This window comes from Lissotriton helveticus, chromosome 3_1, assembly GCF_964261635.1.
Source record: "Lissotriton helveticus chromosome 3_1, aLisHel1.1, whole genome shotgun sequence".
Classification (NCBI taxonomy): Eukaryota; Metazoa; Chordata; class Amphibia; order Caudata; family Salamandridae; genus Lissotriton; species Lissotriton helveticus.
The window spans coordinates 1,528,112,307-1,528,135,222 of NC_136061.1; positions in this window are offsets into that span (position 1 = coordinate 1,528,112,307).

The following is a 22,916-nucleotide window of genomic DNA, read 5'->3' on the forward strand; positions in this document are numbered from 1 at the left end:
AGATTGGATTGGTCAAAGGGGTGGACCCAGTGAAAATTGTAGTGAAACCGCATGCTGAGTTCCCAAGAACACCCCAATATAAATTGACTCCAGAAACGATTGCAGGCATAAAACCCGTGATCGAGTCCATGATTAAACAGGGAATACTGAAAGAAATCGTGGGTAGTCCATGTAACTCCCCGATTATGGGTCTGCAGAAACCAAATGGGAAATTTCGGATAGTGCAGGACCTTCGAAAGATTAATAACATAGTCGTTTCATGTTGTCCAGTGGTACCGAATCCATCAGTGATACTGTTTCAGATTCCATTCCAAGCTGAGTGGTTCACTGTGATAGATCTTTGCCAGGCTTTCTTTTCGATCCCTTTGGACGAAGATAGCCATTTTCTTTTCGCATTTAAGCTGGAAAATCGCGTCCTAACATGGTGTCGTATCCCTCAGGGGTATACAGAGAGTCCATCGATCTTTAACCAGCTTCTGAAGAAAAATCTTGAAAGTCTAGTGCTGCCCCAGAAGTCAGTTCTGGTCCAGTACATAGACGACCTCCTTGTGGCGTCAGAAACAGAAGAAGCTTGCAGGGAAGATTCCATTGCTTTGTTAAATCACCTAGCTGCCAATGGGCATAAGGTATCCCCGGGAAAATTGCAGTACTGCCTGACAGAAGTACAGTACTTGGGACACAGAATTGAGAAAGGCAAACGAAAGGTGTCACCAGACAGGATAGAGGCGATCATGAAAATGAACGCGCCTCAGACCCAGAGAGAGGTCAGGATGTTCCTAGGGATGGTGGGTTATTGCCGACAGTGGATCGTGAACTTTTCACTGAAAGCAAAGCCCTTGCAAAAACTGACGCACAAAGAGGTGAGTGATCCGGTACCATGGGACAAAGACTGTTTGATGGCATTCTTACAGCTGAGAGAGGACCTGTGTCGTGCTCCGGCATTGGGAATGCCTGATTACAATAAACAATTCTTTCTTTACTGTTGTGAGAGAGAAGGTTGCGCGTTGTCTGTGTTGGTCCAAATCCATGGGAATGCCCGTAGACCAGTTGCTTATTTCTCAGCTACTTTAGACCCAGTAGCCGCAGCGTTGCCCGGATGTCTCAAATCCGTTGCTGCAACGGGTGTCAGCATTGAGAGATGTGAAAATATCGTCATGGGGCACCCGTTAGAGGTGTGCGTGCCACATTCTGTTGAACTGTTGATGACCAGGACCAAAACACAGCATCTGACCAATAGCAGGCTCACGCGCTATGAGCAAGTTATTCTTGCTGCAGAAAACGTGACCCTCAAGAGATGCTCTGTTTTGAACCCTGCTACCTTAATGCCACTTCCAAATGATATTGATGATGATGATGAATATACAGACCATGACTGTCTCGATGTGACTGAACTATGCACCAAACCCAGACCCGACATCGTAGATGAGCCACTGACCGACCCAGACGAAGTTTTCTTTGTCGATGGCTCATGTGTAAGAGACGAAGTTGGGCAGTTGAGAGCAGCTTATGCTGTTTGTACAATTGAAGGAGTTGTGGAAGCAGGGTGCCTGGAAGGAGTACACTCCGCTCAGGTAGCCGAGATTATTGCCCTAACACGTGCTTGCTTAGCAGGCAATCAAATTCGAGTCACCATCTACACCGACAGCCAATACGGGTTTGGGGTAGTTCATGATTACGGGCAGTTATGGTCTCAAAGAGGGTTCATGACTTCTTCAGGCTCTCCCATTCGCAATGGAGAGTTTGTGCGCTTGTTGTTAGAAGCATTGCAATGTCCAGCAAGTATCGCAGTTGTAAAGTGCATCGCACATACCAAAAATGAGGACTTTGTTTCGAAAGGCAATAGATATGCTGATGAAGTTGCGCGGTATTGCGCAGAACAAGGTTACTCTTTCACAGAGGTGGATGTGGGTGGAATAAATGTGAGAACTGAATTAGCCATGATACTGGAAACTGTTGATACTTGGGATGAATTGTCAACCATGCAAGAAAATGCTCCTGATTCAGAAAAGGAAACATGGGTAAAGGCAGGATGTGTAATGGGTGAGACTCATTTTTGGGTCTCAGCAGACGGCAGAGCAGTGTTGCCCAATGAGATGGTGAGTCCAATGGCTAGACTCATACATGGTCCCGTACACTTAGGGAGAGATGCTATGCTGAGAGTGTTTAGACAGACTTGGTACAATCCTAAGTTTAGAATAGCAGCAGAAGCAGTGTGCCAGCGTTGTGTGACCTGCCAGCAGCTGAATGTAGGGAAAAGAACACCAGTTGCACTAAGTCACATAGGAAGGTCTGGAGGTCCATTCAACAGAATGCAGATAGATTTCATTGAAATGCCAAGATGCAACCGCCTCCGCTATGTCCTGGTGGTTGTTTGTGTGTTCTCCAGATGGGTTGAGGCATACCCTACACGTAGGTGCGACACCCTCACAGTGGCTAAGTTACTGCTTAGAGAACTTATCCCTCGGTTCGGGGTGCCGGCCTTTTTGGAATCAGATAGGGGAACACATTTTAACAGCGAGCTTGTGAAGATGATTTGTGTTGCACTGAATATAGACCAAAAACTCCATTGCCGTTACCGACCAGAAGCCTCAGGAATTGTGGAACAAATTAATGGCACGATCAAGTCCAGAATAGCGAAAGTTTGCTCCTCAACGACCCTGAATTGGCCTGATGCCCTGCCATTGGTACTCATGAGCCTTCGTAGTACCCCAGACAGAAGAACAGGGTTGTCACCACATGAGGTGTTAATGGGGAGAGCAATGAGACTGCCATCTATTCCAGCTACTGCACTGTTAAATATCACAGATGATATGATCCTGGACTATTGTAAGGGGCTGTCTGACGCCATGCGTTCTGTGTCCCTTCAGGTGCAGGCTGCAGAGGTTCCAGCGTGCCAGGGCCCTTGCCATGACCTGTATCCTGGGGACTGGGTCCTGGTGAAGAAACATGTGAGAAGAAGCTGCTTGGATATTCGTTGGCGTGGGCCCTACCAGGTCATCCTGATCACAAGTACAGCTGTAAAGGTGGGAGGCCTGCCCAACTGGATACACGCGTCGCATACGAAAAGGGTTCCAGCACCTCTGGAAACAGCTCCTCTCTCGGATGGACGTCCAGCTGAGGACCAAGAAGCCATAGAGGGGGCTAGCCAAGCTGTAGAGGTGCCAGTGGAAGCAGGGAACGAGTCTGACCAAGCTGAGGACGGTCAGTACAACAGCGAAACAGAAGACGCTACAGAAGGAGAAGACAGCTGGGAGTACGAGTCTGACCCTGACAGGTCTGAAAGAGAGCGAGAACAGACCAGAAGGAGAAGGAGTAGAAGGGCACGTGGAGAAGCAAATTGGCCGCAAAGAAGAAGTTCTAGCCTGAGGTCAACTCCAGAAGCAACCCTTCCTCCGATATCAGAAGACTCAGACCCAGAAGAAGGTGCTCAGGGCGCTGAGGCACCGGACCGAAGAAGGTCAAGAAGAGTGCGTGTGCCTAACAGAAGATACTCCACACCTGAGTGGACATATCTGGCGACAAATGTCTGTGAAACCGGAGACAGGGAGGATCCGAGCGGTGGTGGTGTCCAGTTCTGAGCCCATTATCACCGTGGAAATACAACTGTTGGTACCCGGTGTCGAACAAGAAGGGTCACTAACATTCGTGCTCCCCAGACCTCCCCGCCTCAGCAAGTTAAAACACATGTTTCTTACAGAATTGAAATTCCCCGACTTTGGTACCACGATAACAGCACATGAAGAGCATACTCTTCGCATGGAAATATTGAACTATGCTATTGAAGCTGCAACCACAAATCTAATAGTCGATTGTTAAAGGACTTTGTAAATAAAGCAAGCAGAAGAAAAGAAGATTACCTAGCGCCCAGGAAGCAGAGAATTTTAGGGAACCCCTTGAGTGGATGGAGAAGGGCTAGGGTTGTCTTTTTGAACTGTGAAAGGACTTTTTGCGAAAAAGGCTGTCAGCCTCCAGCTGTGTGGATTCTAAAGACAAAAAAGGATTGAAAGAGACTGTAAAGGAACGAGAGGAAAAGAACTTTTTTTGCAAAGAGAAAGGGAAAAGCTAGATTGTCTGACGAAATGGAGGCCGGCACCCCGAACCGCAGAGCTAAATGTATAATAGGTACACTAATAGTAGGAGTGATAATATTAATAGCTTTAGTGGTAACAATTTCTTATGTAAAGGGACATGAGGAAGAGGTAAAGGTAACTGATGCGAATTCTGTAGTAACACTTACACCCACTGTTGCAGGTGAGAAAAGGGAAAACACTCAAGAGAAAGCGTTATTGGCTGCAGAAGTCCGCAGGTTACATGTAGACGAGTCCCAAGGAGACTTTAGGTCAAATGCTTATGCTAAACTTTTGTATGAATACGTGGATGCCATGGAGGTTAAGGATTGCTACGTCTGCATGCAGTTGCCTGCGTCTGTAGATGAAGGAATTCGATATCATCACCTCCCTCTGACATATGGCATTACATGTAGCTTATTGCTTAGTATATTTTATGAGAGAGATAGATTTGAATACTATTTCTCCAATTATGATTCTGTGTTGCCAGAAGTCCCGAATTATAAGCAGATGAATAAATGGGATTACTGGAAGAGTGAAGACAGATTGGCCAAGTTCTTCATTCCTTGGATTACCTTAGATACTTCACATGCCCGTAGAAATAATCTGACATGCAAGGTGTCAGAAGTCGAGAAAAAGTTCATAGGGCAGGTGGATGATCGTTACAGGAGACAAAAGATTTTGAAGAAATCAGGACAAGGGAAATTAGATTGGACCGAGGAAGAGAAGTCACACAAGAGAAAGGGTAGTAGTGGTCCAATAGCTTTAGATAAAGCGCAGAAAGGAAAGTTATGTCTTCACCGAGCCAAAACGTATTATGAAAATGTATACGTGGGTGAAGTTGACTGTGAACATGCTTTTAATTTAGAGTACTACACTAAGGATTTCCTGAAGGGAATGCAAGTGATTCCAAATGTGTATTTTGTATGTGGAAGAAATGCTTACGTGAGACTACCTGACAACTGGTATGGATCATGTTACTTGGCAATTGTCTTCCCCAAAATATATCATGCACAAGACTTATTGATCATTGAGGGCCAGACATCATCGAGGGGAAGGAGAGATTTAGGCGATGCAGAAATGGTTGGAGATGTCTTTGGAGCTATGTTCCCTCTTTTGGGAATAATCCTTAATGATGTTAAAATTAGACGACTGGCAACAGTTGTCGACAGGTTGTCTGCCAGCACTGCTCAGTCCTTAATGCTGGTAGAAGGAGAGATGCAATCGATAAGGGCTATGGTTCTTCAAAATCGGCTTGCATTAGATGTCTTATTAGCAAAAGAGGGCGGAGTCTGTAAGGCTTTGAAGGTTCAGGAATGTTGCACTTACATTCCAGACCTTTCAAAACCCCTTGAGAAAGTTATTAAGAACATAACTAATATACACAAAGAGATCGAAGACTTGAGTAGAGAAAATGTCTGGGAAAAGGTGGGCCACGGAATGAGTGCAGTTGGAGGGTGGTTTTCCACCTTAGGCAAAAGCTTTATTTGGTATATCCTAAAGCCTATCATCATAATATTGATCTGTGGGATAATATTGTGGGGATTGGTGAGGGTATTCAAATGGTACAGAGCAAGAAGGTCAGAAAGGGCCCAAAGAGAACAGTTGCAGAGATTGGCTGCCATACAAGATAATCAGTACAGGAGTCTGAGAGCTCTGGAAGCGCAGAGAATGCCAGCAATAACTGCAGTTTAAATGTTAGTGATGACCCCGAGAGGTCATCAAAGGGGGGAACTGAGAGAGCGCAAACTGATATAAATATATGAGTACATCACACTTACCTATAGAGAGCATAATTCATGATGAGAAATGCCATGAGTGCTAATAGTATCTGAAATTATATTCTAAATGTATAGCTAATATAGAGATTTAAGTAGAAGTGGAACTAATACAGAAATGTGTGACATTATATGATTTTATTAGACGTGATTATTTTGAATCTATGTCGTGTAGCTGTTAACATATAAGATGGTCTGTGGTAAAACGCAGAACGTGGTAGGCCTCAGGGCCAGAGCTGGAGCTAAAAGGGAAGGTGTTTCTTTTCACGACACAGATTGTTTAACGTTTTTGGTCATTGCATTAATGGGCCATGATTTAGAGTAATGTTTTCCAAATAATAGAATAAGAGTTTTAACATGCTTTAATTAAATGAAGAAATAGAATGCTATAATCATAATGTGAAATATTGTAGGCCTGAAATGTTTTAGCATTGATTTACACGTACATGTCTGGGCTGAGAAATGTTGCAAGCCTTTTTAGAAGTCTATGAGAGTTGGGTTCTTGGCGGCAGATATCTGTCTGCAACAGGAAAGGGGGGATCCAATTATAAGTGAATGAATAGAGGTCTGTTCAGTAGACGGTCCAGACATGGAGGAGGGTTCTGGAATGTTTAAGGGGTATCAGCGGGCCGGAGAAGAGACTGAGAAGCAAGGTCAACTCTAACGTCTGAGGCCCAATACAAAGCATCATGGAAAAAGCCTGAAGTTGCACCACGTGAGAGGCGTTTCGCAAGGGGCGTCTCAAATGTTGTTGACTGTTTTGTATTAGGGACAGCACCCCTGGGTGGAGTTAGAGCAGAGACCTGAGGACCCTTTAGAGAGCGGATGGGTAGGCAGTGAGGGGTCGTGACTGGAGAACTTTAGGTTTTCACCAAGAGGCTTAGAGTGGGTGACTTCCCTTGGGGTCATTCATTGCTGACACCTTTGTTAGGTTGGGATTTGGTTAAGTAGGGATACCATCTAGAACAGGGTAGGGACGCCTAACCTGTGTTTGTTTTCCTCCAACCTAAATGAAGGAGAGATATGCGTCTATGCTGATAGCTTTGCTATTTTTAGAACTTGTGTTAGTGATTTCTGTTGCTCGTCTGAGGGCTTTTCGAGAGCACATGTATGTAATTGGACCTGTGTATCTCGTGAATCTCATTCTGAGATGCTTGTATTTGCAGCTCATTATATCTTTACAATAAACTTTTGAAACCTAGAAGTTGTCCGTGATCTTTGAGAGTAGAGTCCTTTCTTGGGTGAACTAATTTGCAGATAGGTGTACTGTTTCCTTCCAAGACAGGCAATAAAGGTTCAGTCGACCAGATCGAGGTTTGGATCAATAGATATAAGGTATCGATCAAAATCTCGCCCTTTCATACGTGTCGAAATGGCCTGTCTTTCCTGGGCCTGTGCGTCACCACGTGTGGCACGGAACGTGGGCTGGTCGCATGACGTCCGTGGGTCACCATAAGTGGAATAATGCGTACTGGACAGAGATGCAACAACTATGACAGGCCTCAGGGTCACATGGTTAGGTACATGCTGTAAAGGGCTGACCATCAGGGCCTGTAGGTCCTCACATTGGAATTTACACATTTTGGAAAGGGCCTGGCTGTCGCTTTGTGTGAAAGGGCTGGCCATGGGGGCCTCAGAGTCAAGATACCTAGGAGGCTGCAAGCTAGAAAGAGGTAACCACACCGGGGCCTGATTGGAATGGTGCACTTTTTTTGGGGTGGGGAGGGGGGGTGACTAGCCATGAGAAGGCTGTGGGTCTCCGTGTGCGGTAGGATGCATCTTGGAAAGGGTTGGCCACGTGTGGACCAGTGCATGATGGGAATGGCTGGCTATTTCACCGTGTGTGGAACAAGCATGGTAAGAAGGAATGGCCCTTGAACATTTATTGGGCTCCCTCGTGGGAAGCGGGGCATGTTGGGAAGGGCTGGCCATTCCGGGCCTATGGATCTCCACCTGTGAATAGTGCATGTTGGAAAGAAATGGTCTTTGAGGGTATCTTGGGCTCTCCATGTGCAACGGGACACATTGAAAAGGGCAGGACACCTGTGGTTTGTGAGCCACCGTGTGTGGACTGGTGCTTGGTGGAGAGGGCTGGTAAAGGCCCTTAAGGAAACTGTTATGTGTTGTCATTACGTACGCCAGCCCAAGCGTAGCAGTAGTTTGTTAATACATTCATCTGAGTAACTCAATGTTGCTAATTGTCCTTTTCCAAGAGAAGCAGTGGCGCTACTTGATTAATTAGTTTAATGATGATGTCGTTGGAGTTGGTGGTAGGCCAGAAAAATCTCAGGTCCCGAGCACTTAGTGGCCTAATAGTTTCTTTTGGGAGTTACCCTAACACATCAGGGACCTTGAAGAGTGCTGGCTATGCAGTGGAGCCCCACATGTGGGACGGAGCATGTTGGAAAACAATGTCCAGTGGCGTAGCAAGGTCAGGTGGTACCCGGTGCGGAACATTTCTTGTCACCCCCGGCTTGACAAAATGGCAGAAATATGTGTCTAAAACACATATTTTTGCCATTTTGTCACCCCCTCAGTGATGACACCCGGGTCAGCCCACACCCACTGCACCCCTCTTCCTACACCACTGGCAATGCCTTTCCAAAGCATGTCACGCTCTGCATGTGGTAGGCATCAGGTTGGAACAGGGTGGCTATATAGGACCTGTGGCTCACCACATGTTGAATAGTGTATGTTGTGAAGGGATGGCTGTTTAGGGTGCAAGGGCCTTCATGAGTCAACTGGGACATTGCTTGCAAACACCATTCTTTCCTGCCTATTTGCTTCTACTTATCTGACATGTGTTACATCTTGGCTAATGCATTAGCACAATTGTTTAGAGCGGTATCATTATTGCTGTGATGATGCTTTGTATGTAGTCTATTGACAAAATGTTAATAAACAGATTTAAACAAAAAAATGAGTCAACTGGGGCATGCTGGGAAAAGGTGTTCGAGGATCTCCACTAGTGAAGAGATCAACATTCGGAATGTGTGGGCGCTCCTTTGTGACTCCTGAGTCATGCTGAGCTCAGCTGTATCTGTGTTCACTTTTCTTGGAATCATTAGGACCCGGAGACTCTAGAATGGACAACACCCCCTCAAACCCAGACACACCAATGACAAGTCACCAGATTGGTTATGGGTATACGGGTCATGTTTTTTGCAGTGCAGGGCAAATATGACATAAAATAAACATTATAAAGTGTCAAGTGAAACATAAATCAAACCCTCAGCAAGCCATGATATCTGCAGCAAAAAATCTAGAATGCAACACAGTTAAGAGAAATAAGTACCTGGAACTAAGAAGTAGGGTGAGCATACCTTTATTTACAATGTGGCCTCCGTTGATAACACTTTAACAGTAATGTCTAGGCAACCCTTCATCTTAGATGACACACATAGCTAAAACCACCGGCATCACCAAGGGGCGGTCCATATTTACTGTGCCCCTGTCTACATCCTGCGGTCCCACCCCACCAACATCAGGATGTCTAATCTTGGGAGCTACAAGAAGTGTGACCAAGAGCCAAAGCCCAACGCCCTACACTGATGAACTGTGATCCCACGCCCAAGCCGGTCTAAACATCTTTCGAACCAGGATTGCTGTCCCCAGCCTCAGTTTTGCTCTAAGAAGTATGAGATGCAGGGCCCTCTCCTGTTGAGAAGCAATCTTGGAGGTAAATACCACCCGCAACAGAAAAGAGGGGTGTGTGTGGGTAAATAGCGCTGTCCTCCGTGCCAAGGATCTTCTCCCGCCATCTCAATGGACACCAATGAAAAGGGGTTGCCAGGGCCAACCAGACATAAATAGGCCCCAGCCATCCGGTCCAGGGAATACATGGCTTGGCAGATCAGGCTGGACTGTTCCCATGAGGCACAGGGTCAAGACTAATTTGCACATGGCCATGTCTGAACTGGGGTGGTGTGGTGAGCAAAATAACGATGGATTAAACCCAGATCTGTGACTGGGGGTGAATGTTTTGCCATTGTGCAACATTCCGTCCATCAAGTGTTGTTTTTGCATTTGTCACCCCGAGTGGGACGGGTATGCTCAGACGTGAGTCCCGTGTTATCCATGCCACTGGAATCAAGCTATCCTGGCTGATGACGGCTGATTGCCAGAAACCGGTCCTAGGATGCTTGATTCCGGTCCAGGGAAGACATGGCTTGGCAGTTCGGGTTTGACTGTTCCCATGAGGCTCAGGGTCAAGACTGATTTGCATATGGCCATGTCTGAACTGGGGTGTTGTGGTGCGCAAAATAACAATGGATTAAACCCAGATCTGTGACTGGGGGTGAAAGTTTTGCCATTGTGCAACATTCCGTCCATCAAGTGTTGTTTTTGCACCAGCCATCAGGGCAGCAGGAGCGCTCGTCACTTCTGCTTCCTGTCACTCGTCCTGCAACTCACAGGACTGACAACAGGGAGCCCAACACAACCCGGAAGGAATCCTGTGCCCTACTGCCCATGGCCGTAGAGTAGCATGTGCAGGAAGGAGCGAGGTCCTCACGCCAAACCTGTCGTGGCTGTGGTACTCCAAACTTAGGTCCCAAAGAGACCCCAGTCTGGACCACAACCATTCAAACCAAAATAAATCAATGACAAGTAATCGGACTTCTTATGGGTCATGTTTATTACATTGCAAGACAAACACAACATAAAACAAAAAAAACATAAAGTGTCAAGGATCTGCTTCCGCTGTCGCAATGGACACCGATGAAAAGGAGGTGGTCAGAGTCAGCCTGGCCTAAAAAGGCCTGCCCGGTGTTAGGGCCCACTGTGTGACACATGCAATTTTTCGCCTCACTCTGGCCAGGGACCCCAGCAGTGGAGTTCTATCTACCTTGGGCACCATTGGTGGGGCCTGTGTGTGATATGATGCCATGGAGTTTGCATCTACTATGTAGGATGGAAGACATCTCCTGTGCCATGGCGGTAGCCAGGGGTGGAGCGGACTACCATATATACAAGGTTTTCATTCCAATAGGGACCAGAGGTTGTATATTGGTACAGCTACATGCTCAAGGAGCTAGCACTTACTGACAGTGGCGTCACTAGAGGGGTGCCGGGGGTGCCGACCGCACCGGGTGACACCAATCATGCACCAGATGATTGGTGTCACCCCAGGTGAGTGTCACCCCAGGTGATCGTGGTTAGTAGGACAACGTGGCTGCGGCTCACTGAAGCTGCCAGCCCGGACGAAGCGGCAGCAGTCTAGAGTTGACTGACAGCCTGCAGGCAGGCCCAGGGTTGGGCCTGCCTGCCACGTCGTCCGGGCTCGTAGCGCAGTAGCAAATGTAAATGTAAATGTAAATGTAGTTGAGCTTATATAGCGCACAGCTACCCGCAGTGGGTTTCCCGGCGCTTGCTTAGGGAACCCTTCCTGGTATTCCCCTGTGAGATAGCAGGGTATCCACAAGGTGAAAGTCAGGCATCCCGCCGCGAGGGGCCGTTGTGGAGATTAAGCAAGCTATTGCCCAGAGTCGCAGAGTGTGAACCCGTGAGTCGAGGAGGCACCGGGGCGAGAATTATCGAGTCCGTGGAATTTTTAGCCCAAGACTCCGCCGAGGCGGGGAATTGAACCCTGGTCCAGGACCGATCTCAGTTTCCGGGTCTGCTGCCTCTAACCCCTGAGACACACTTCTCCACAAATAGTGCGCATGTTCCGTTTTCTGGGCTGAGACCGAGGGTTGCTTTAAGCAGCAATCGCCAGTCTCCTATGGGCAAGTAGTAGTGTCCCTGCTCTAGCCAATCACAATGCTGCCATTGCAGCTTTGTGATTGGCGCACGAGAGGGAGGGAGGCTGCATGAAGCCTGCTTCGCAAAAACGCGGCAGCCCAGGACCGGTCAGGAGCATTGAGGCGGCGCGGAGTGGGACCAGGTGGTAAGGTAAGTTTTTTTTAATTATAACACCCCCCCCCCCGCCCGCCACGACCCCATCTGCCATGCCATTGCACTCCGGTGTCGACAATAATGTAGGAATGTTAGGCCTTGTCAAATTCATTTTGCTACTCCTCCCTTTCCCTCACACATGTACACACCCCTCTGCCTGTCTTTCCCTCCAGTCGTGAGGGGGTGACACCTTTACCCGCACTGGGTGACACCAACCCTAGTGACGCCACTGCTTACTGAGACCAGGGCGGAGGCCCTTTGTTGGAGCACATGCGTCAGGGGAAGTCCCAAGACAGAAAGCGGGGATGGAGTTCCCCTCTGGACCTCGCCTTTCTTCCAGGTTAATTAGCGCAGGAAGTACACTTTGTTCAATAATTCATTGTCCCAGCTTTCCATACCAGGCCCAGCGATGGAAGTCTCTGCCGAGTGGATGCTGAGGTCACGGTAATCTCATTCTCTCCTCTTCCTCCCTTCTCCAAGGTTACTTCACATACGTGCCATCCAAGTCCCAGGACCAGCCGGCCATTGTTCTGCTGCTCCCAGATGGGAAGGCCGCGGTCTTGACATGTGCTGCGTTCCCCACAGTATTTCTGGGCTGCGGGCCCCTGTGGGAAGCCGTCCTCGACGGAGGAGCAGGCAGCCTTTTGGAAAGACTATAATAGCTTGCGTGCGGTATAAACAAACGGAAACCTCTATTTTTGCTATGTGCTTCCGGGTAGAGGTGGGGTCAGCCTGGGTCTATAGGAAGCGTTTGTGGCTGTGATTTCAACTAGGGGTAATCCCAAAGGCAAACGCACGAGACCAGTTGTGTTCTTCTACCCTTCTGTAAGAGTTCCAGCTGCCATTTTTGGCAGAGGTGCACAGGGAGGGCGTGGCAGATGAAGAGGTACACAGGGAGGGCAGAGGTACACAGGGAGGGCGTGGCAGGGCAGAGGTACACAGGGAGGGAATGGCCGAGATGCACAGGGAGGGCGTGGCAGGGCAGAGGTACACAGGGAGGGCGTGGCAGGACAGAGGTACACAGGGAGGGCAGGGCAGGACAGAGGTACATCGCGCAATAAACAGACCACGCAGTGTCAGCGTAAAAGGCCATTTTATTAGACCAGAAACTGCGTAATCTGTACAAAAACAGTAAACATAAACAGGTAATAACATCAAACCCCCACTCACACTCCCCCTCACTCGTTTCACTCGTTCCACCTCATCACAAAGCCCTAGAGGCTCCATACCATGCTTTCTTCCTGCCCCTCAATCCTTTGTCATCCAGCCCACTCATTGCGTCCTGCCATTCACGCTTCTATCCCCCCTAAGAACTCCCCCCCAAGGGATGGGTGTGCCCGCTCTTGACCCCCTTGTCCCTTCAAGTACCGCCTAACGCAGCTCTGGCCTAAACTGGCAACGCCAACGCCAACCCTACAAACCACCTCCAACTGCCGGGTGGGTGGGTGGCCTTTTGTGACCCTCCCGATGGTGCCAGGCGCAGGAAGAGGAAGTTCCCTTCCTCCCCTGCGCCTATATCCCCCAACCCCTAACTCCTCCCTTTCCCCTACCTGGCCTATCAGCGCGAATGACCCCGGGGGAAGACTAGTCTGCGACTTTGCTTCCCCCGGGGCCCGGCATCGCGCAATAAACAGACCACGCAGTGTCAGCGTAAAAGGCCATTTTATTAGACCAGAAACTGCGTAATCTGTACAAAAACAGTAAACATAAACAGGTAATAACATCAAACCCCCACTCACACTCCCCCTCACTCGTTTCACTCGTTCCACCTCATCACAAAGCCCTAGAGGCTCCATACCATGCTTTCTTCCTGCCCCTCAATCCTTTGTCATCCAGCCCACTCATTGCGTCCTGCCATTCACGCTTCTATCCCCCCTAAGAACTCCCCCCCAAGGGATGGGTGTGCCCGCTCTTGACCCCCTTGTCCCTTCAAGTACCGCCAACCAGTGAACCCCCTGTAGGGCGGTTCACTGCCCCACCCCCCCCTCCAAGGGGTCCCGGTCCGCCACGCTCGCCAGCCGTCACACTCTGGGACACCAGATAGCCTCGTTCCACAACTTGCTCACCACATCCCTCATCTCCATCATGTAGTAAGCATTGCCCAACTGCGACAAGTGCACCCCGTCGTCCCTAAAAACTAACGGCTCCGCAAGTCGAATCCCTTCATGCGCAATTACTTTAATGTCATTGTCACCGCAGTAAAGTCTCATGGCCCTGTTGAGCTTCCTTCGAGCCTTCTCGATCGCCCCGTGCTTCATAGCCCCTCTTCACACTTTTCTGGGGACCAACTCCGTCCAGGCAATGCAGGTCCCTGCAAGCCTGCTTTTCAACACATCCAGATCCCGTTGCATGAGTTGCAAGAGAGCCAAACCGGACAGCTGCACAAGGTCGTTCTCCCCCAGATGTATGATCAACAAATCAGGGCATCCCCTCTGTGGGACCATCTTCGCGAGCCAGGGCAGTAGTGCCCCCCATCGCATGCCACCCTTGCCCCACCATTGTACCTCGTGCAAACGTCCTTTCAGTCCCAGGTTACGGCCGTAAACCTGTCGCTCCGCATATTTGGATGCCCAATGCACGAAGGAGTGCCCAACAATCCATGTCACCGTCTTACTGCCCGGTCCACCCACGCAACCTACGAAGAAAAAGATGTTAGAAACAGGAACACAACGACAAACTCAACAACAACCGACAGGCAACCCTCACTTCCGCACGTACTTCTCGCAACAGCGGGACTTCCAACGCCCAATCCTCCTTATCCTGTCCCAGGACCACCCCAACCTGGCTGCAGCTGTCGCAGCCCCAATCCTGAATGAATGAGTCCCGAACCCAGATGCATCCATTCCCAGACTCCGCAAAGCCTTGCGCAACACAGCCAGCAACTGGCCCGCCGTCACTCTCGCGCCAGATGCATGAACAAAAATCTCCCCCCGCTCCACACTCACCGACCTCAAGAAAGACCTCCACTCAAAAACCGGGCACACCACCCCGCCCTCAGTCTCATTCAGCCACACCCATTTACCCCTGCCCAACTGGTCAGTCTTCGAGCACCGCAACCAAATCCCCAGGCGGCCCCCATCCAACCGGACCTCTTCGAACAACCGGCCAGACATTCTCCTCGAACCCAACAACTCCGAAACCCGAAAACCCCCGAAAAACATCCACACCATACACAAACGGAAAAGGCCGGCCTCAACCAGGTCGTAACAACAATCCGGCAACACCCCAACCAGCCGAACCAGCAACTCAAAAGTGATCGCCTCACGCAGCCTACCGCCCCCACTCCCGCGCTCCCTGCCCCAACCCCGCAACATCCTGCTCACGATCACATCCTTGGTCGGATCAAACCCCAGAAACAGCACACAGTAAAAAGATAACCCCGCCAATTTACCAGAGATCGTAGCCGCAGACAAACCCCTGTCCACACAAACCAGCACGAAACGTCTCAGCCCTTGCCTCACATCAGACTCAGTTCCCACCACACTGTCCACGTTCCAGCCCATGAAAACACTAAATTCCGACCATGCCAAACGATATGTCCTCCTCGTAGTTTCAGCCAGCGAACCCTCCACCAATCCAATCATCCTCATTCCCCCAAGGCCCAGATGCCGGCCGGCAGCTCGGTCTTGCAAGTATCCGCTCCCGGTGCCAGGCGTCGAAACCGCTGCCACTGCGAACGAGACAAAGCATCCGCAATGTCATTATTCGCTCCAGGGACATGCTTAGCCCGAAACACCACATTCAAGCGCAGACAGGCCAACATGAATCTCCGCAACAGACGCAGCACTCTCAGGTCCCGAGCCCTCTGATGATTCACCAACTCCACCACAGTCATGTTGTCCACATGAAAAAGCACAGACCTGTTCCGAAACTCCTCCCCCCAAACCTCCAGCGCCACCAGCAAAGGGAAGAACTCCAAAAAGGCAATGCTCCTCCCCTGTCTCAACCAAGGAGCCGGCCAGACCTCCGCACACCACCTCCTGTCCCAGAAAACACCAAACCCCGCCGAGCCAGCCGCGTCGGAGTAAATTTGGCATTGCCAGACCGCCCTCTCCTCATCAAAATCCAGGGACACACCATTGAAATCCTGCAAGAAAGTAATCCATGTCCTCAAGTCTGCCCTCACTCCCATGGAAATCCTGACTCTGTGATGTGGAAGTACTGCCCCCGACATGGCCATGCCGAGCCGCCTGCAGAACGTCCGTCCTGCCCGCACTACCCTACACGCAAAGTTGAGAAAACCGAGAAGTTTCTGAACTGCCCGCAAAGGAATCCGCTTCTCCCCCACCGCCCAGTCCAGGCATGCCAGTATCTCCGTCACCTTGGCCGCAGGGAGGCGCGCCATCCATTGCACCGAATCCAACTCAATCCCCAGGAAAGTGAGGCAACAGCTAGGACCAGCTGTCTTCTCCGGCGCCAGAGGCACCCCGAAATGAAAGGCCACCTCCTGGAAACGCGACAGGGCCCTGCCGCAATCCCCGGAGTCCGCCTTCCCCAGAAAGAGGAAATCGTCCAAGTAGTGAGTAACCTCACGGCACCCACTGACCCGGACCATGACCCACTGCAGAAAAGTGCTAAAGAGCTCAAAGAGAGCACAGGAAATGGCACACCCCATGGGCAAAACCTTGTCCACGTAGATGTCCCCCCCCAAACTGCATGCCCAGGAGCGAAAAATCCGCCGGGTGAATAGGCAGTAGACGGAAGGCCGACTTGATGTCGCATTTCGCCAATTCCGCCCCCGGACCACAAACCCTCACCAGTCGGATCGCATCGTCCACGGACGCATAGAGCACCCTAGAGTCCTCCTCCGCAATAAAGTCATTCACTGACCTGCCTTCCGGCCAAGACAGATGGTGGATCAACCTGAACTCCCCTTCTTCCTTCTTCGGCACCACCCCCAACGGAGAGACGATCAGATCGCTCAAAGGCCAGTCCGGAAACGGGCCAGCCACCCTGCCCTCCAACACCCCCTTCTGCAGTTTCGCAGCCACAACACCCGGCAGTTCCTTCGCTGATCTCAAATTGTCGGCCCAACGTCGCTCCCTAGGACCCTGATAGCCCACTCTAAAACCCTCCGTGAAACCCCAGAAAAGCCGCGCAGCCGCCTCCCGATCCGGGTAACAAGAGAGCCAAGGGGCCATCGCCTCCACCCTAACCGGAGTAGGCGCCCTTCTGTCCAGGGTGCCCACGCCCCCTAGCGTTCCTCCACTGCTCCGAGGGCGTGGTAAGGGTAAGACACTGGGTAAGGGAATGCTTCCCACCGCACTTGGAGCACTCGTGTTTGAATTTACAGGGGTACCGGGAACAATACCCTCTGCTGTAGCTCCAACAGACTCCCGTGGAAACACTTCCAGGCTTGGACTGTTGCCCAGAGACGATGGTGCTGGGCACAGAGCCTCCCCCCGCCCCACCCCGGGCGGGACGCGGCTGAAAAGACCGATACACCACCGGCAGGCCACTGGCCGTATGCGTGGACGCCGTGGAGTGCGACGACGCCATCCACTGCATCCAAAGTTCCTGATCCACTTCCCCCCAGCACTTTTCCGGATTCGCGCTGACCCTAGCCCGAAACTCCTCATCGTAGCTAAGCCAGGCAAACCCCCCGAACTGCATCTGGGCCTTACGAACGACATCCATGTATTTAAACAGCGCAATCGCCCTATCCAAATACTTCTGGCAATAGACACTGGCAAAGATCAAGAAAGCCGACGTCCAATTCTCCATCGTCACCGGCACCCTAGGGCGCCGAGTCAGCTCCCACTCCTCCTCTTTGGACCCCTCCTTCGCCTGCACCTCCCTATGGAGCAACTTAAAGACGTCCACAAACTCATGTTTCCAAATCTTCTCTTTCAACTTCTCCGAGAGGTGTGACCCCAGCGGCATAGCCAGCCCCATGTATGGCAGCTTTTTCGGGACCTTCACCCCTTTGTCCTCCTTCTCCCCAGCCTTGTCCGTCTGCACCCCCAACGTCACCAACTTACCGTCCACCTGTTTACCCTCCGCAGGAGGACTGCCATATGGCTTCTCCCCCCCCCGCACAGACCCATCACCAACCCCCACAGACCTGCAAGGCCTCTTGCGCCCCTCCCCGCTCCGGGGACCATCACCCCAGGCAGCCCACCATGCACCCTCACCTGTGAGCGTCTCCGTCCGTCTCTCGGGCCGTCCTCTGGGCACCGGCACCTGGGCCACCGTCGTCCGATTCTTCGTCCGCGTTGACGCTGGGGCCTGTAAAACACCAAGGTCGCCGTTGTCCGCAGCGCTCCCTAAGCCTACCAAGTCATCCCGCACCTCCCCTTCCTCCAAGTCATCACTCTCCGTGCCATAATCCAATTCAAGCACCGGTTCCTGATCCACACGCACAGTCTCAACGTCCTTCACCGCTCTCTTCACACCTTTCTGCACACCCTTCCGAACTTGCACACCCACATCCACATGCGCCGCAGGGGCCCGAGCCCTCGGTGGAGGGACAGCCGCCGCAGACTGCCCTGCTACTTCAGTCCTGCGTTTCGGAGCCGTCTTGCGCTCCGCCAGGCACCCCCGGGCTCTGCCAGCAGCCGCCGGCTTGGATCCCCTCCCACCCCTCAGGTCGCTCCAGCCTGAGTGGGCCCCGGCACCATCGGACCTCAAAGCCGGCCCGGCCGTCCCTACACCTGCCTCAGCCTTCTGCGGAGGGGGGTCCTCCACAGACTTCCTGGCCCTGACCCTCCTGACTTCCTCCTCCTTCTCAGCCTCCCGTTCCTCCTCAGAGGTCGGGGAGGGGCACTCATCATACTCACGGTGCCAAACTGCACTCACCCCGGCCCCGGACTGTTCAGCCCGCCTGGCCTCCCTAATCTGCACCAAGATCCTCTCCCCTCTAGCTCGCTCTTCCCAGGAAGCAGCACCCCAGATCTGCGGTGGCGGGGGCGGGCAGTAACCATAAAAATCTGCCCCCGGGGGGAAGAAACCCCCTTGGTAGAAACCCGGGGCCCAGCCGGGCCCTCCAGGCATAGGAAACATGGTGGGCCGACCAGCCCAGCTCCCCGTGGCCTCCACCGCCGCCCGACCAGCCGGGGCGGGCGTGCCTGCCCTAGACCCAGTGGACAGGTCGATAGGGGCCACCTCCCCCAGGCCCCCGTCCCCCCCAGTGGTGACCCCCGTAAGGCCAGCCCCAGTGATGGTGGCAGAAACCTCCTCCCCAGACCCAGATGCCATGGCCCCACCCGGAGCCCCCTCCACCCCCAAAGCAGGCCCAGGAGAAATGTCCTCCCGCCCCACCACCTGCGCGGCACCGGCCGGCACCTGCAGGGGGTCCATGGTCGCAAGCGCTGAGGGCGCGGGCCCCACAGCGGCCCCTGTAGCCCCAGGCACAAAGTCAAGTACAGGGAAAGCACGGGGGGGCAGGTTCTTACGCTTCCCGCCCCTCGCCGTATCTCTGTGCGCCCCGCCCCCCCCTCGCTCCAGAGACCGACCTCCCGTGTCAGGCTCGTCGTCCTGACACGCCGCCACCGCGGCCGACACCCCGGCCGAGGCAGCGCGAGTACCCCTAGTGGCCCCCACCCACGCTTGGCCCAGAACCCCCGGGCGGAGAAGATCGTCCCGCCCGGCCCGCGCGAGCAGCAACAAGGCCTCCCGGACCTCCTGGGACGTAACTCCCGACATGGCCAAGTAGCACGCTTCCGGCGTGACAAAAATCTAGCCCAGCTGCCGTGAAACAGCCCCCGGCGCTCAACTAGCCGACCCAGGAAAAAACCACCCAGCTGCACTGACCCTAACAACCCTGACTCCACTAACCTTCCCTTTTGTGACCCTCCCGATGGTGCCAGGCGCAGGAAGAGGAAGTTCCCTTCCTCCCCTGCGCCTATATCCCCCAACCCCTAACTCCTCCCTTTCCCCTACCTGGCCTATCAGCGCGAATGACGCCGGGGGAAGACTAGTCTGCGACTTTGCTTCCCCCGGGGCCCGGCACAGGGAGGGCAGGGCAGAGGTGCACAGGGAGGGCGTGGCAGATGAAGAGGTACACAGGGAGGGCAGAGGTACACAGGGAGGGCGTGGCAGGGCAGAGGTACACAGGGAGGGCAGGGCAGAGATGCACAGGGAGGGCGTGGCAGGGCAGAGGTACACAGGGAGGGCGTGGCAGGGCAGAGGTACACAGGGAGGGCGTGGCAGGGCAGAGGTACACAGGGAGGGCAGGGCAGAGGTGCACAGGGAGGGCGTGGCGGATGAAGAGGTACACAGGGAGGGCAGAGGTACACAGGGAGGGCGTGGCAGGGCAGAGGTACACAGGGAGGGCAGGGCAGAGATGCACAGGGAGGGCGTGGCAGGGCAGAGGTACACAGGGAGGGCGTGGCAGGGCAGAGGTACACAGGGAGGGCAGGGCAGAGGTGCACAGGGAGGGCATGGCAGGGCAGAGGTACACAGGGAGGGCGGGGCAGAGGTACACAGGGAGGGCAGGGCAGAGGTGCACAGGGAGGGCGTGGCAGATGCAGAGGTACACGGGGGTCGTGGCAGGGCAGAGGTACACAGGGGCGTGGCAGATGCAGAGGTACACGGGGGCGTGGCAGATGCAGAGGTACACGGGGGTGTGGCAGATGCAGAGGTACACAGGGGCGTGGCAGATGCAGAGGTACACAGGGGGGGCGTGGCAGATGCAGAGGTACACGGGGGCGTGGCAGATGCAGAGGTACACAGGGGGGGAGTGGCAGGGCAGAGGTACACAGGGGCGTGGCAGATGCAGAGGTACACGGGGGCGTGGCAGATGCAGAAGTACACGTGGGCGTGGCAGATGCAGAGGTACACGGGGGCGTGGCAGGGCAGAGGTACACAGGGAGGGCGTGGCAGATGCACAGGTACACAGGGAGGGCGCGGCAGGGCAGAGGTACGCAGGGGGGCATGGCAGATGCAGAGGTACAGAGGGGGGTGGCAGGGCAGAGGTGCACAGGAAGGACGTGGCAGATGCAGAGGTACACAGGGAGGGCGCGGCAGGGCAGAGGTGTACAGGGAGGGCGCGGCAGATGCAGACTGCCCTGAGGGAACATTCTGAAACGACAGATTAGGCTAGCGCCTCTGATAAACTGATTGGACTGCTAAAGAGAAAGTTGGGGTGCACTTTTTTTCTTGCTGTCAAAGTTATTTTAAGTCCCTGTGGTTGTAATTCTTCATGAAGTTTGTGAAGCTTCCTGTTTTACCTCAGCCTTAAACAAATATTTGTATCTACTCTTGGGAAGATCATATTCACTCTAATCACATCCAATCAGGCTGGAAAATACATACAGAATTTGTCCGCGCGAGAGTATACTTTTTGCGAAGTCAACATTGGCACCACTGCAGAACAATGGTTTCAGCAAAGCAAGGCTATTTTAGGCAAAACAAGTATTTTTGAAGCTTTAAATGAGGGTATATGCGTAATAAAGTGATGCAGAGTTATGGAGTTTTCCATGGACCTCAATGGAAGCTGCATAAAAAAAAAAATATATATATATATATATATATAAATATATATATAAATACAACTTAACAACTCCATATATACACTATTACAGCGCGATAAGGAGCGCATAATAGACTATGCGGTCTCATAATATTTGACTTATTGGGTAGCTCATTATAACTCATTATTGATTCTTACCTTCCACGAAGGTGGTTCGGAAAAGTTTGAGTAGGCCCCGAGGTAGTGTATGAATTGCAGCATCTTCAGCGCTCATCAGAAGGTGATGACGGAAAGTGAAACTTCATCTTCACTAAATTGCTGTCGTGATTAAGGCGTCACACCCAGGGGCATACTATCAAGGGCCGGTGTTAAAATTATCGCCGTTTTATCGGCAGGAAACTGCCGATAAAACTGCGATAATGGTCTTGATAATACGCCCTTGTTAATTCCCATAGAAGACCATGTTAACACCAGAACATGGGCTTCCATGGGAATTAACAAGGGCGTATTATCAAGCCCATTATCACCGTTTTATCAGCAGTTTCCTGTCGATAAAACGGCGATAATTTTAACACCGGTCCTTGATAATATGCCCCCCAGTTTGTGACAAAGACTCGTGATTTGCCATTAGGTCCTGTATTGGGTGATACTAAGATTTGTAAAATCTGAAGTGCGTTTTTCAGTTGAGGGTTAGTACATTAATACTTCGGTATGGACTGTGGGGCATATTAGGGCAATATTGCCGCTTTAGCTGCACTTTTTGCCGCTAAAGCGGCGATATTTCTATCGCCCTATCAGCAAGCCGTCACTAACAGCAGTTAGCGAAAGCTTCCAGGCGATAGCCACCGGTTTGGGGCCCGCTTTGCATGTCAGCGATATTTATCGCTAATGACATGCAAAGTGGGCGTACCCAAACTGGTAGCGACTGAAAGCAGTCGCTAACACAGCTATCGCCTATTAGAAAAGCAGGCGAAGCGATAAAAAAAGTCGCGCTAAGCGCGATTATCACTAGAAATTAACAACTGCTTGAAACCTGACTTACCTGTATTCCCCAGTGGGAGGTGGATTAGCAGGCTAAGTCCACCATGGCGTTTAAGCGTGAATATCGCTGGATTTCCCGCGATATTCAGGCATTTTGCCACTATCGCTGGATATTTTATCACAGTGGAGATAAACGTTGCTAATAGCATTTTTTCTCCGCTAAAATATCCAGCGATAGGCAGCGATAAAAATAAACGGCTGAGCGCGTTTTGCGATAAATATTGCTAGTTCTTGCTAATATGCACCTATATTTTTTGCAGATTACATTGTACGTAGTAAGGACATGTCCAGCTCTGGATTATACCAAGACACTGAGTGGGGTGAGTTTAACATAATATTGTGTTCTGGCCCTAAGACTAGGAAACAAAATTCACAGTTTTGAGCGATGGTGTTGAATAGTAAATTGGTGCTAGGCGCTACATAAGGTGAAATAGCTGTGCAAACCTTAAGCTCTCTCCTCTTCAGAGATTCACACATCACCCCTCCTCCATGTCAGCCTGACCACATCCATCTGGCAGGCACGCAAGCAGCCACAGAGGACCTAGTTGGAGATGAAAGACTCTGTTTTCTTCGCCTGGGGACCCTCTGTGGCTAACCACAGATCCCAGCAGGCTCTTCAGAAAGAAGATGAATGAGAGAGCTATCAACCCTGTGCACCCCCACCCCATTGATGGAGAATCCTAGGGATGGGTTGGCACTAGGGACCACATGTGTCTGGTTGCA